Source organism: Rhea pennata, chromosome 2, assembly GCF_028389875.1.
Source record: "Rhea pennata isolate bPtePen1 chromosome 2, bPtePen1.pri, whole genome shotgun sequence".
Lineage (NCBI taxonomy): Eukaryota > Metazoa > Chordata > Aves > Rheiformes > Rheidae > Rhea > Rhea pennata.
The window spans coordinates 133840117-133850115 of NC_084664.1; the positions used below are offsets into that span (position 1 = coordinate 133840117).

At 41.2% G+C, this 9999-nt stretch overlaps 1 pseudogene; it reads right to left on the bottom strand.

The window, feature by feature from the left end:
• The window catches only part of LOC134136628 (chloride channel protein D-like), a 77896-nt pseudogene extending 70726 nt beyond the window's left edge, over positions 1-7170 (bottom strand).
• Positions 7171-9999: the final 2829 nt, after the last annotated feature.

A 9999-nucleotide genomic window follows, 5' to 3' on the forward strand; every position in this document is an offset into this window, starting at 1 on the left:
AAATTAAATAACTTATAAAAGCAGAAAAGTCCAAAATCTGGCCTGAAATCCTTACCAAGTTTGCTTTAGTACAATGTAGTAATTTTTAAGCACCTCCTTTGACCTACAAAATAGGAGGACTGGGCAACTCTCTTCTCTTCCCCCCAAGGCCTTGGCCCACAGCAGGACGATCTGGATTCTGTTTGTCTGTATTTAACAATTGAGAACATAAAAGTGGGAAGTGGGAAAAAAAAAATCCTTTAAAAAACTATGCAGGGCTACTTTTTCCACAGCTAGAAACCTAACATTACACCACTGCAAACAACAGGCAGCTGCAAGCCACCATCCTGCAGAGCTTGCAAAGCAGAGTGAAGTTTCTGTGCTTGCTGTTCACCGGTGCTGCTGGCCACCAGCTTGATGACTGAGAACCAGAGCTGCCAGGGGCCCAGCTGCCCTTGCACAACCATTTACACCATCATGCAAGGACTATAAAAACGCTGCCCCTTGGGTGTACATTCTGTTGAGACTGCCTTTGCTTTTATACTCACCTTGCACGTGTATAAGCCGTTACTTGCACACATATAAGCTTTTATGTGAGATGCAAAGCAGACAGCAGGCAATAGCTCCAGGATGGGTCGTGTTCAAAGATGATCCTGACTGCAGATACACCCACCCTGGGCGCTTGCTCTCTCCTCTCTTGCCCATCGCAGCGTGAGCAGTCCAGATAACTGTTTGCTGAGTCTCACTGTCAATAGTATTAAGGAACTGAGCCAATACTTAAAACACACAGTGACAGTGTCTTTTTTACAACACAAATAGTTGGGCTAATGCAAAGGAAAGGACAGCACAGGAGAGAAAAAGGCTACTACTGCAGGATGTTTAAGCCAGAGCTACTACCAAGAAAGAGATTGCAAAACCATATCCTCAGCTTTAACTTCTAGCTGGTGTTTCTTACCCTAAACAGATCATGGGGCCTCTTCTGGCCCACAGAAGAGCCCAGAGGCTACGGCCAGAATGCAAGAGGAAATGTTGCTAAAAAGGTCTTGATATTAAAAAAGATGTTACGTAGAAGTAGCATTCAGATACAGTATTTGAATGCTGACAACCCAGATGGTGAACCTGCTGGGCAAAAGAACTGCAAAGAGAAAAGAAAAAAAAAAAAAGAGTCAACAACCATTTCCTGTTAGATATCTTCAGGGCCACAGTTCTTAAGTCACATTACTCTGTTCACACACTCTCCCATAATCCACAAGCACTGTATTTTCACCCACAGAACTTGGATGCAAAAATTCCAGTCACCAACAGCGCAGCCACACACGTGCTTGGAGTCACAAGAGAAGAAAATCAGTGTGGAGGGCCCCCAACCCCGGCCCCTTACGATCTGTTGCCTGAACCCAATCACCCTCTTGTCCTGGTGCAGATTATCTGGGGCAGGGAGTGCATGTGAACTTGCCTTGTTTGTTCAGTCAAGACTTCAGATAGCTCAAAGCTGGTCAATTAGTATCTGTATTACAGCAAACATTCTCCCCATTCTTACTGTTGCTGGATTTGGAGGAAAAGTTCAGTAAAATGTTCACTTTTTCTTTTTTCCACTTATACTGTTAAATTCCTTTTTTATAATTAAATTGAACACAGCAGGATAGTAAATGACAGAAAGACTCAATGTTTTAATCTTGCAGCCTACCTAGTAAAAGTGCTGTTCAGGATTGTAAGTGTCACATAGCACAGCTAAAAGATCAATCTAAAAAGACGACAGTAGTTTTTATATGGACTGGTGGTCTTTGGTTTACACCCTTCCAAACACCAAGTTTTCACAAGTTACACCACTTTGCCACTTATATTTATTTTATAAACACCACATGTTATGTGTAACTTGCATAGCCACCACTACTGAATTCACCCTAGACACCTGTATACAAGTTACGTGTGGCAGAATTTAGCTCTCAGGTTGAAGGCCAAAAATATGCCTCTCCAGTTGGGTTGTAAAATAGATTATTTTTATAAAATACTGAATTAAACAGTATTTGGAAGAGCAATAGATTTAGTTTATCACAGCATTATAGGCTTGTTGAGTAGTAGACTTAACACTTACCAGTAGTGAGCTTGAAGACACAAGAACCACGGCCATCCCAGAGCCAAGTACACATATCACACTCACGTTGAAGATGCCATCCTGTCCAGGTTACAAAGAGGTTATTACATCAGCAGCAGTATAATAGGTATATGGTCTGCTCTTCAATTGTCTTTTAGCAGAATATAAGGGTATTGAACGTGAAGAGATATTCAGGGTTTTTCTTCTGTCCTATAGATTTCTGTGGATAGAATGTGTACCATCGGGGGGAAGAAAACCAACAACAACAACAAAAAAAAAACATACAGCAAGCTGTGCAGATTCTTCAAAAACCTGGAATGAGTAACAGCGAGGTAAATGTTGACATTCAGAAAGCAAAGTCATGTTTTCTTCCACAATTTCTTGTCCATCTCTACAAACATTATAAAGGATACACTATTTGCCAAGATCTATTTCAGGACAGAAGTAGAGTTAAAGGACCTTAAGAACACATACAAGAAAACAATAAATGCAATGTTCAGGTGACATTTTCCTGAATGGAAGCTTCAGACTCTTGCATCAGTAACTATCTTTCGAATTTGCAGCTATTATTAACAGACAAAATATATATAAGCAAGCTCTTTTCTGCTTTATCTTAACCAAAAGGACATCTTTCATACTACGCCTTCTCACATTTAAGAACATATTTTAGTCTCTTTGGGTTTTTGGTTTGTTTGTTTGTTTATGCTTGGGTTGACCACAGCTATGCTGTCTCCTGAACTCCTCAGCTCCCATATATTTTGCAGAGTTCCACAGTGCTCAGCTGTGATTTGTGTGCAGGTCAGACATCCCTTGCATTTCTGAGGTCACAGCGCTATAGCAGGCCACCACAGCCTTCCCGTCAACACCTCACATCAAGCTTTTTCTCTGTAAGTATGCCACACAGAGCAGAAAAACAGGAAGGCAAAGTGCAGAGAAAATGAGTTTTGTTCATGTGCAGCTGAAGGAGGTATTTAGATGGGAAGGTCTTCCAGGCAGGAATTACATGATTGTGCTGATATCAGAACTGGTGAGAGCTTGATTGCTGCCCCTCTGTGTTAATGTGATACAATAGGACAAACTTTGTAATATAACAGGACCTGCTGTTTGTGTGATTGTTGTGATGTCCTGGAGTCAAAGTGTGGTTTCTTTATGTGTTTTTCTTTTTTAATTTATACTTTAGTGTACATATATAAACTGTTGTTCACACACACACACCCCTATATTCATTGTATTCATTAAAAACACAAGCATAGCTTTCATATGAGAAAACTCAGGAAACTAAGACTCCAGAAGCATTATCATGCTATGTCCCTGGAAAATATAAGGATGTCTATTTCTCAGATATTAACTCTGATATTTTCAGCCTCCACCTTTTCCACAGACTAAGTCTATTTCTGCATTTCAATGAAGTGTCTGAGAGCTGCCCTTCAGCTGGCAAACTGTTGGCGGCACTGTTCCTTTATGTTGATTTCACAGAACTGCTGAAATTGAAGGTCGTTTCTGGAGATCATCTAATCCGACAAGAAGCTCAAAGCAGAGTCAGCTACAGCTGGTTTCCAGGACCGTGTCCAGTTGAGTTTTGAGTATCTCCAAGTCCATGGAGATTCTGCAACTTCTTCAGGCAACCTACTCCTGGTTTTGATCACCCTTCACCATAAAAGAAGTTTTTTCTTATGCTTAAATGTATTTTCTGTATTTTAGTTTGTGCTCGTTGTCTCTTGCCTTGTCATTAGACACCAAGGAGAAAACACCCTCCTGTGAGATATTTATACACGTTAGTAAGATCCCTCTGAGCCTTCTCCTCTCCAGGCTGAACAATCCCAGCTCTCAACTTCTCCTCATATGACAGATGCTCCAGTCCCTTGATCATGTTCATGGCCCTTTGCTGGATTCACTCCAGTAAGTCCATGTCTCTTCTACACTGGAAAGCCCAGACCTGGACACAGCACTACAGGTGTTTCTCACCAGAGCTGAGTAGAGGGGAAGAATCATCTCCACTGATCTGCAGGCAACACTCTTCCTAGTGTGGCCCAGGAGGCTGTTGGTCATCTTTGCCACAAGGGCACATTTCTGGCTCATGGTCAACTTGCTCACCAGGACCTCCAGGTCCTTCTCTGCAGAGCTGCTTTCCAGCAGGTCAGCCCTGGCCTGTAACGGTGCATGGGGTTTCTCCCCAGATGCAGGACCTTGCACCTTCCCTTTGTTGACCCTCATGAAGTTTTTCTCTGCCCACTTCTCCAGCCTCTTAACAAAGAGGCTCTTAACCCACTTAGTCCAGTGGATCCTGACTCTTACTAGCAGTCCTTGTTCCTCAAAGGTATCCTCATGAGGACCCCCAAAGAGGATCCCCATAGTCATAAAAGCCAAATCTCTATTGTCAACACCAGCTGTGCAAACAATTGCTGACCTGCAAGATTCATCCATTCCTCCTCAAGCCCCTTCCCCTCACTGGCAGGGCTGAGGAGCAAACAACTTCAGCCCTTCTCCCCAGAGTTACACAGTCACTCCTGATACATTCAAGGTCCCCCAGTCATATCACTGATGCCCACATGTAAGGGCAAAAGGGGTTAATAGTACAAGGGCTGGACAAATCTCGACAGTCTCCCCACAACAGCCTGGATCCAAGCCCTGCCAAACAAAAAACCTCCATAGACAGGTCTGTTTGGCTGCACCCCCTGCAGCAAGCAGTCTCCCACCACCACCTCTTGCTGCTTGCTCCTTCCACTGCTGCTCAGCTCAGGCTTAGCTGGCTCAAGTACCACTTTGGGCAAGAGCGCCTTGCCTCTCATTTGCTACAAGGGCACTGGACCTATTCTGTATTTGCACATCCCCAGACAGAGAAGGAGCTGTCCTCCTGGTGCCAGAAGTCATAATCTTCAAGCTTTCTCTGCCAGGGGAGTCTCCAACTCCCAGTACAATCAGCCCAGACTCTGCCTGCCCCTCCTTCTGTGCAGCTGGCAGCTCAGGCTCTAATCTTTTCAGAGTCTCAGAGAAGATCCAGTAAATCTTTTCACTGTCTCTGTTGCATGGTTTGCTGACCTCCTACCATAGCTACCTGACAACACAGCTCATTCCTCAGAGCTCACCTCCTGCAGGCAAGGAGCCCATCTGTGCCAGCCCCAACGCTGCAAAACTGCACCCTCCCTCGAGAGCTCACCCTGGTCAAGGCCTCTGCAGTGCTGGGGGCACCCTGTCCAGTGGGTGCTGAGCACCATGCTCTCATGCAGCATCTCATTGCCATCGGTGAACATACAAACACCATCCTCAGCTCTCTGGGTCACGGTTACATTGGCACCCTTCAAAGCATCCTTCTCACAAGAAGCTCCTCAGTGTTTATACTCTCTACCATGAATATCCCAGACCACACTAAAATTTTACCATCTGCCTCTCTATATATGTGAAAAACAAGCAGTCAAGGCAGAGATTCCTTAACATTTACATTGGTCTTTAGAGCTGAGTGACTTTTACCACCGCTTCCCAATTACTATGGAGATGATGACAGCCATCAAGGACAAACTATTCATTTCACAATAATCTATGTACAGCATTAGTAAAATATAGCTGCTTCACATATGGAAAGTAATAACAAATCTGTTATCAAGTCCACATTTACCAAGCAATTTAAGTGAAATATAATCCTTTCCCTTGGGCATCAACACTGTCTAACGTTCCTCTCACTGCACGCATGCACAATGGGGAAGAGGAAGGCCACAGTACTTTAAAGACTGCCTTCGTCAACCTCATAAAAAGAACTCCATCAGATATTGTACTGATTCAGTCCTAGCAAAAGACACCAAAGCATGCTTGTGCAAAGAACCACAGGATATTTAATATCCACATTGACCTAAGCAGTCAGCACTCACAGTTAAAAACTCCACATAGTTTTTCACATAGCTTCACATAGAAAAGCATAGAAGAAATCAATCTTTCTTTTGCTCACCTGCAGGTAATTTTCCACCAGGTTGCATTTCAATTTGATGAGACAGTCAATTATCTGGTGAGTCAAAAAACCCAGCATCCCAACTGCTATTCCAATTAGTCTCATCAGCAGCCATCAATCCCACTCCATTCTACAAATGGGAAGACAGGGTTAGCTCTCAGCCCACAGGACAGGACTCCCTCTCACAAATATGCAAGTTCCATTTTTATGCCATTTTGATTTAGTACTGTGATTGTATGAGCAAGACGCTGTTTCTATCAACATTACTTACAAAAGTATATGCTCATAGAACTCCACTTTCTGGTGAAAGACATGTCCATTTGGGTGGGGAACATGCTTACTTTCTTTCCAATATATAACTGTGCAATCTGCTTTCAGGTGCTGATTGTCTGATGCAATCTCAAAATTCAATTATGTGAAGTCACTAATTAAACATTCATTAGAGTGCTCAGAATAGTGGTTTCAAAGCAGTCTGTTTTTCTTTTACTGCAACTAATGCACTTGACACAGCACATCATAGAAACGTGCAAACCTTTATCTCTAAACATGTAATATTTACGTGTTAATAATTTCTTGTACTATCTACAACTAAACCTTCCCTACCAAATATTTCTGAGATCCATACAACGTATTTTTCTTGCACATTACACTAAGAGCCAACGAATTTCAAGAAAAGTCTTACTAAAGTTCCCCCAAACTTCTGCAGTTTGTATATGTATAGTGAGTTATAGTAATTCATCAAGAGCACTGGCATAAGCACTTTCAAAAACACTTTGAATCAAAGATTACTTTTCCACTTGCCCCCCTTCTTCATTCCATGGAAGTATTTTCCTACTAACAGAAACAACAAATAGATATCTTCCTTGATTGTCCAAATTACCCATAATGTTATTTGCTTAAGGCATATTTACCTGTATGTTTTCTCTTGTAGCCACTTATAAGCTTTATTATGTGAAAGTAAATAACCCAAACTCTCATGGGCTATCAGGTGTTCTCTCCCCTCCTCCTTGCTGCAATAATATGCTAGACTGCTTTTACTGGCACTAGGTTGCTTCCTAAGGCCCTGAGAATCAATCAAATCAGGCCCATCATCTTCTACTATTAACACCTCCTCTTCACCATTTTCCACATATCTCCTACAGGAGAAAAGTGATGACATTGGTGGGGGGGGGGGGGACATAACAAGATGGCATAGCTGCGATGCAGAGATTGGCTAGCTTGTGTTTGGGCTTGGTTTGTTGTTTCTACGCATACATCCAACACAGCTGATGCAATGAAAACTTGCCTAAACTAGAAGTCTCTGGTGAAGAAGCCATTCAAAGAACTGAGAGACCTTAAAGTAGTTTATTTTAACAAGATTAGCGCAACTCTTCCTTAATGATTATACAGATGACAGTGAAGTTAAAGTGGTAGAGGCTTTGTCTGTTCTGAAGAGATGATCACCTGCCTTGCTTTGGGCTGTCCAAATATTTTGATCAACTAGTATAATCATACTATACACATACATTCCAACTAAAATACTAAATTCCCAATAAAATACTGGGATTGGTATTTTGGTATCCTAAAAAAAGCTTTGCCCAAACACAATTTTTTTGAATTTACACATCTGTCAAGTTTCTTTTTAGATAAAATCAATTTGTTTTAAACTGTAAAAAATGTTTATTTTCTGTTCTAGTAAATCACATCAGAACATTTTAGAATAGAAGGAAAAAAAAGACTACCAGACTCTAATACTACAGTAACTATGTTCACAGACAAAACAGTTGTGCCTCATTTCATGTCATTATGATTTGTTATGTAAACAGATGGCTATGCTTTTCCTCAAACAGTACTGCTATTAACATTCATAAGACCATACATGAGCTTTTGCCTTTGCTGTTCCCAGCAGCCAGGAGACAACTACAGCTGACCATTCCTTTGCAGCCAGATTCCAATCCAACATGACCACGGAAATCATTCAACTCTTCTGCAAATTCTTATATACTCCTACCAGTGCATTCAAGTTTTAAAAGACAAAATAGAGCAAGAAACATTTTTCAAACTTTAACCATAATTTTTTTCCCTCCACAGATTCTTCTCTATAAAGCTTTAAAGTTGTGAAGCTACCAGTGGGCTTATCTGAAATGTATTTGTGTACCTCTGAGAAGCACTGCATAAACATCCAGGGTCTACAAGCTAGAAACCAGAAAGCACAGAGAATATTTGAGACCACAGAAGGCATATCTGCATCCTGGAGCAGAGACAATTCTAGAGAGAACAGATAAAGCCCTTCAAAATACTACACACACCTTCACATGGCATTAATCCATTATCTTACAGTGAAACTCTACCGCATGTTCCTCCTTTACCACAGTTTTTTTACAATAGTTAGATGAAAAAAGCAAATTCAGATCATTAGTAGTTAGAAAAGCATTCTGTCCAAGAAATTCCTGTGCTAGAAATACATACTGCTTAATTGTCCCACCAAAATTTGACCCCAAACCTATGCACTTTAGCTGTCATGCTTAAATATGATTCCGTCCCCACCGCCCCATCAGTGTTGAACATAAGCTTTCACCTTTCTTCTGGAAAGTTTCTTGGAGGGTACGTACCAGTCTTGTAAAGTCTGCAAAAGACTTAACTCCATTGCTACTTTTTGCAATAGATTTCTATCTCCTATACTTACGCAAGGATCTCTGCTTAACTAGGACCTTTAACAGCTCAGATTTTGCCATGGATGCAGGTGACTGTAGACAATGATGAAAGAACACCTTTGCAATACTACAGGATGAAATTCCCCAACACTAGAGCAGAAAAGCCATTGGTCTGGAATGCTACAGAATCATTTCCCAAGTTTGCTACTCATTTCTGATTCTGATATCTACTTCTGCAAGGTTTGCAATCTTACCTATAACTGTTTTTACCTCAGAGGGATCACAGCCTAATTGGAAAATGCACAGAGGTAGGCAGACTCCAGCATGGCTCTGTCTGTCTCAGTAAAGATATGTAAGCAGCCAGTCTGTGGCCATCTCCAGCCAGGGTCCAGATGGCAGTTCCCTCAAAATTAGAGGTCAACAAACTACTTCTTGGTGCTCTGAGTTACTAGTGAGCTGTAGTGAACAGGCAAGATGCAGCTATCAAGTGATTACTATTTGCTGACTATTCTAACACAAAGTTCAGGTCTAGCTAATCTAGCTTCTCTTCCTAATAACTGGGGACAAGGAACAACACATTGCTTTATTTGCCTAATGCTTGTTGCATTTCTTAAAGTGCGAGAGTATGCATATGCACACACATGCATTTGTGTTCTTTATCCTTTAGAAGACTGGGGTGATAACCTAACCAATACTGTGAAAATGAAAAATAGGTATGGCTAAATTACAAGCCACAGCAAGAACGAACTACCCTCCAAACAGCAATGTACAGTTAGCAATGTACCATGAATTTAATACCAAAACATTTTGCCACCTGTCTCAAAAGTACAGACATAAAACAGAATCCAGCTATCATACATAAAAGCACCTACAATAGAACTCTAGGTCCTGATATGGTTATTTTAAAATGCTCCCATTTAGGTACAAACTACCAGTCACCCTTGTATCAAGGCAACCATACAATGTCATTTTAGCTGTGTAGTAGCAGACATTCGAAAAGCAGGCAAATAACATGGCATCCCAGTTTTATATAGTCAGAGAATATGCATTTTGTAAAATCGCATAGGGAGTTACATATACTTAAACTGTATTAAATACTTCTCTCTCTACTGCTTACTTGCCTTCAGCTGCAGGCTTGTTAGTGCAGGGTATTTGTTTTATGCATCTGTCAAGTAAAGCAGTGCACCATCTTTGTTGGCTTCTGTAGTAATACTAATCATACCAATATAAATGACAAAATCACAAAAATATAGTGTTAGGAATTGATAGTTAACTTTGTTATACTGAATGAATACAAAAATTCCAAACAAATCTGAAGGTAAATAAAATGTAGTTGAAATGCCAAGAAGCAATAA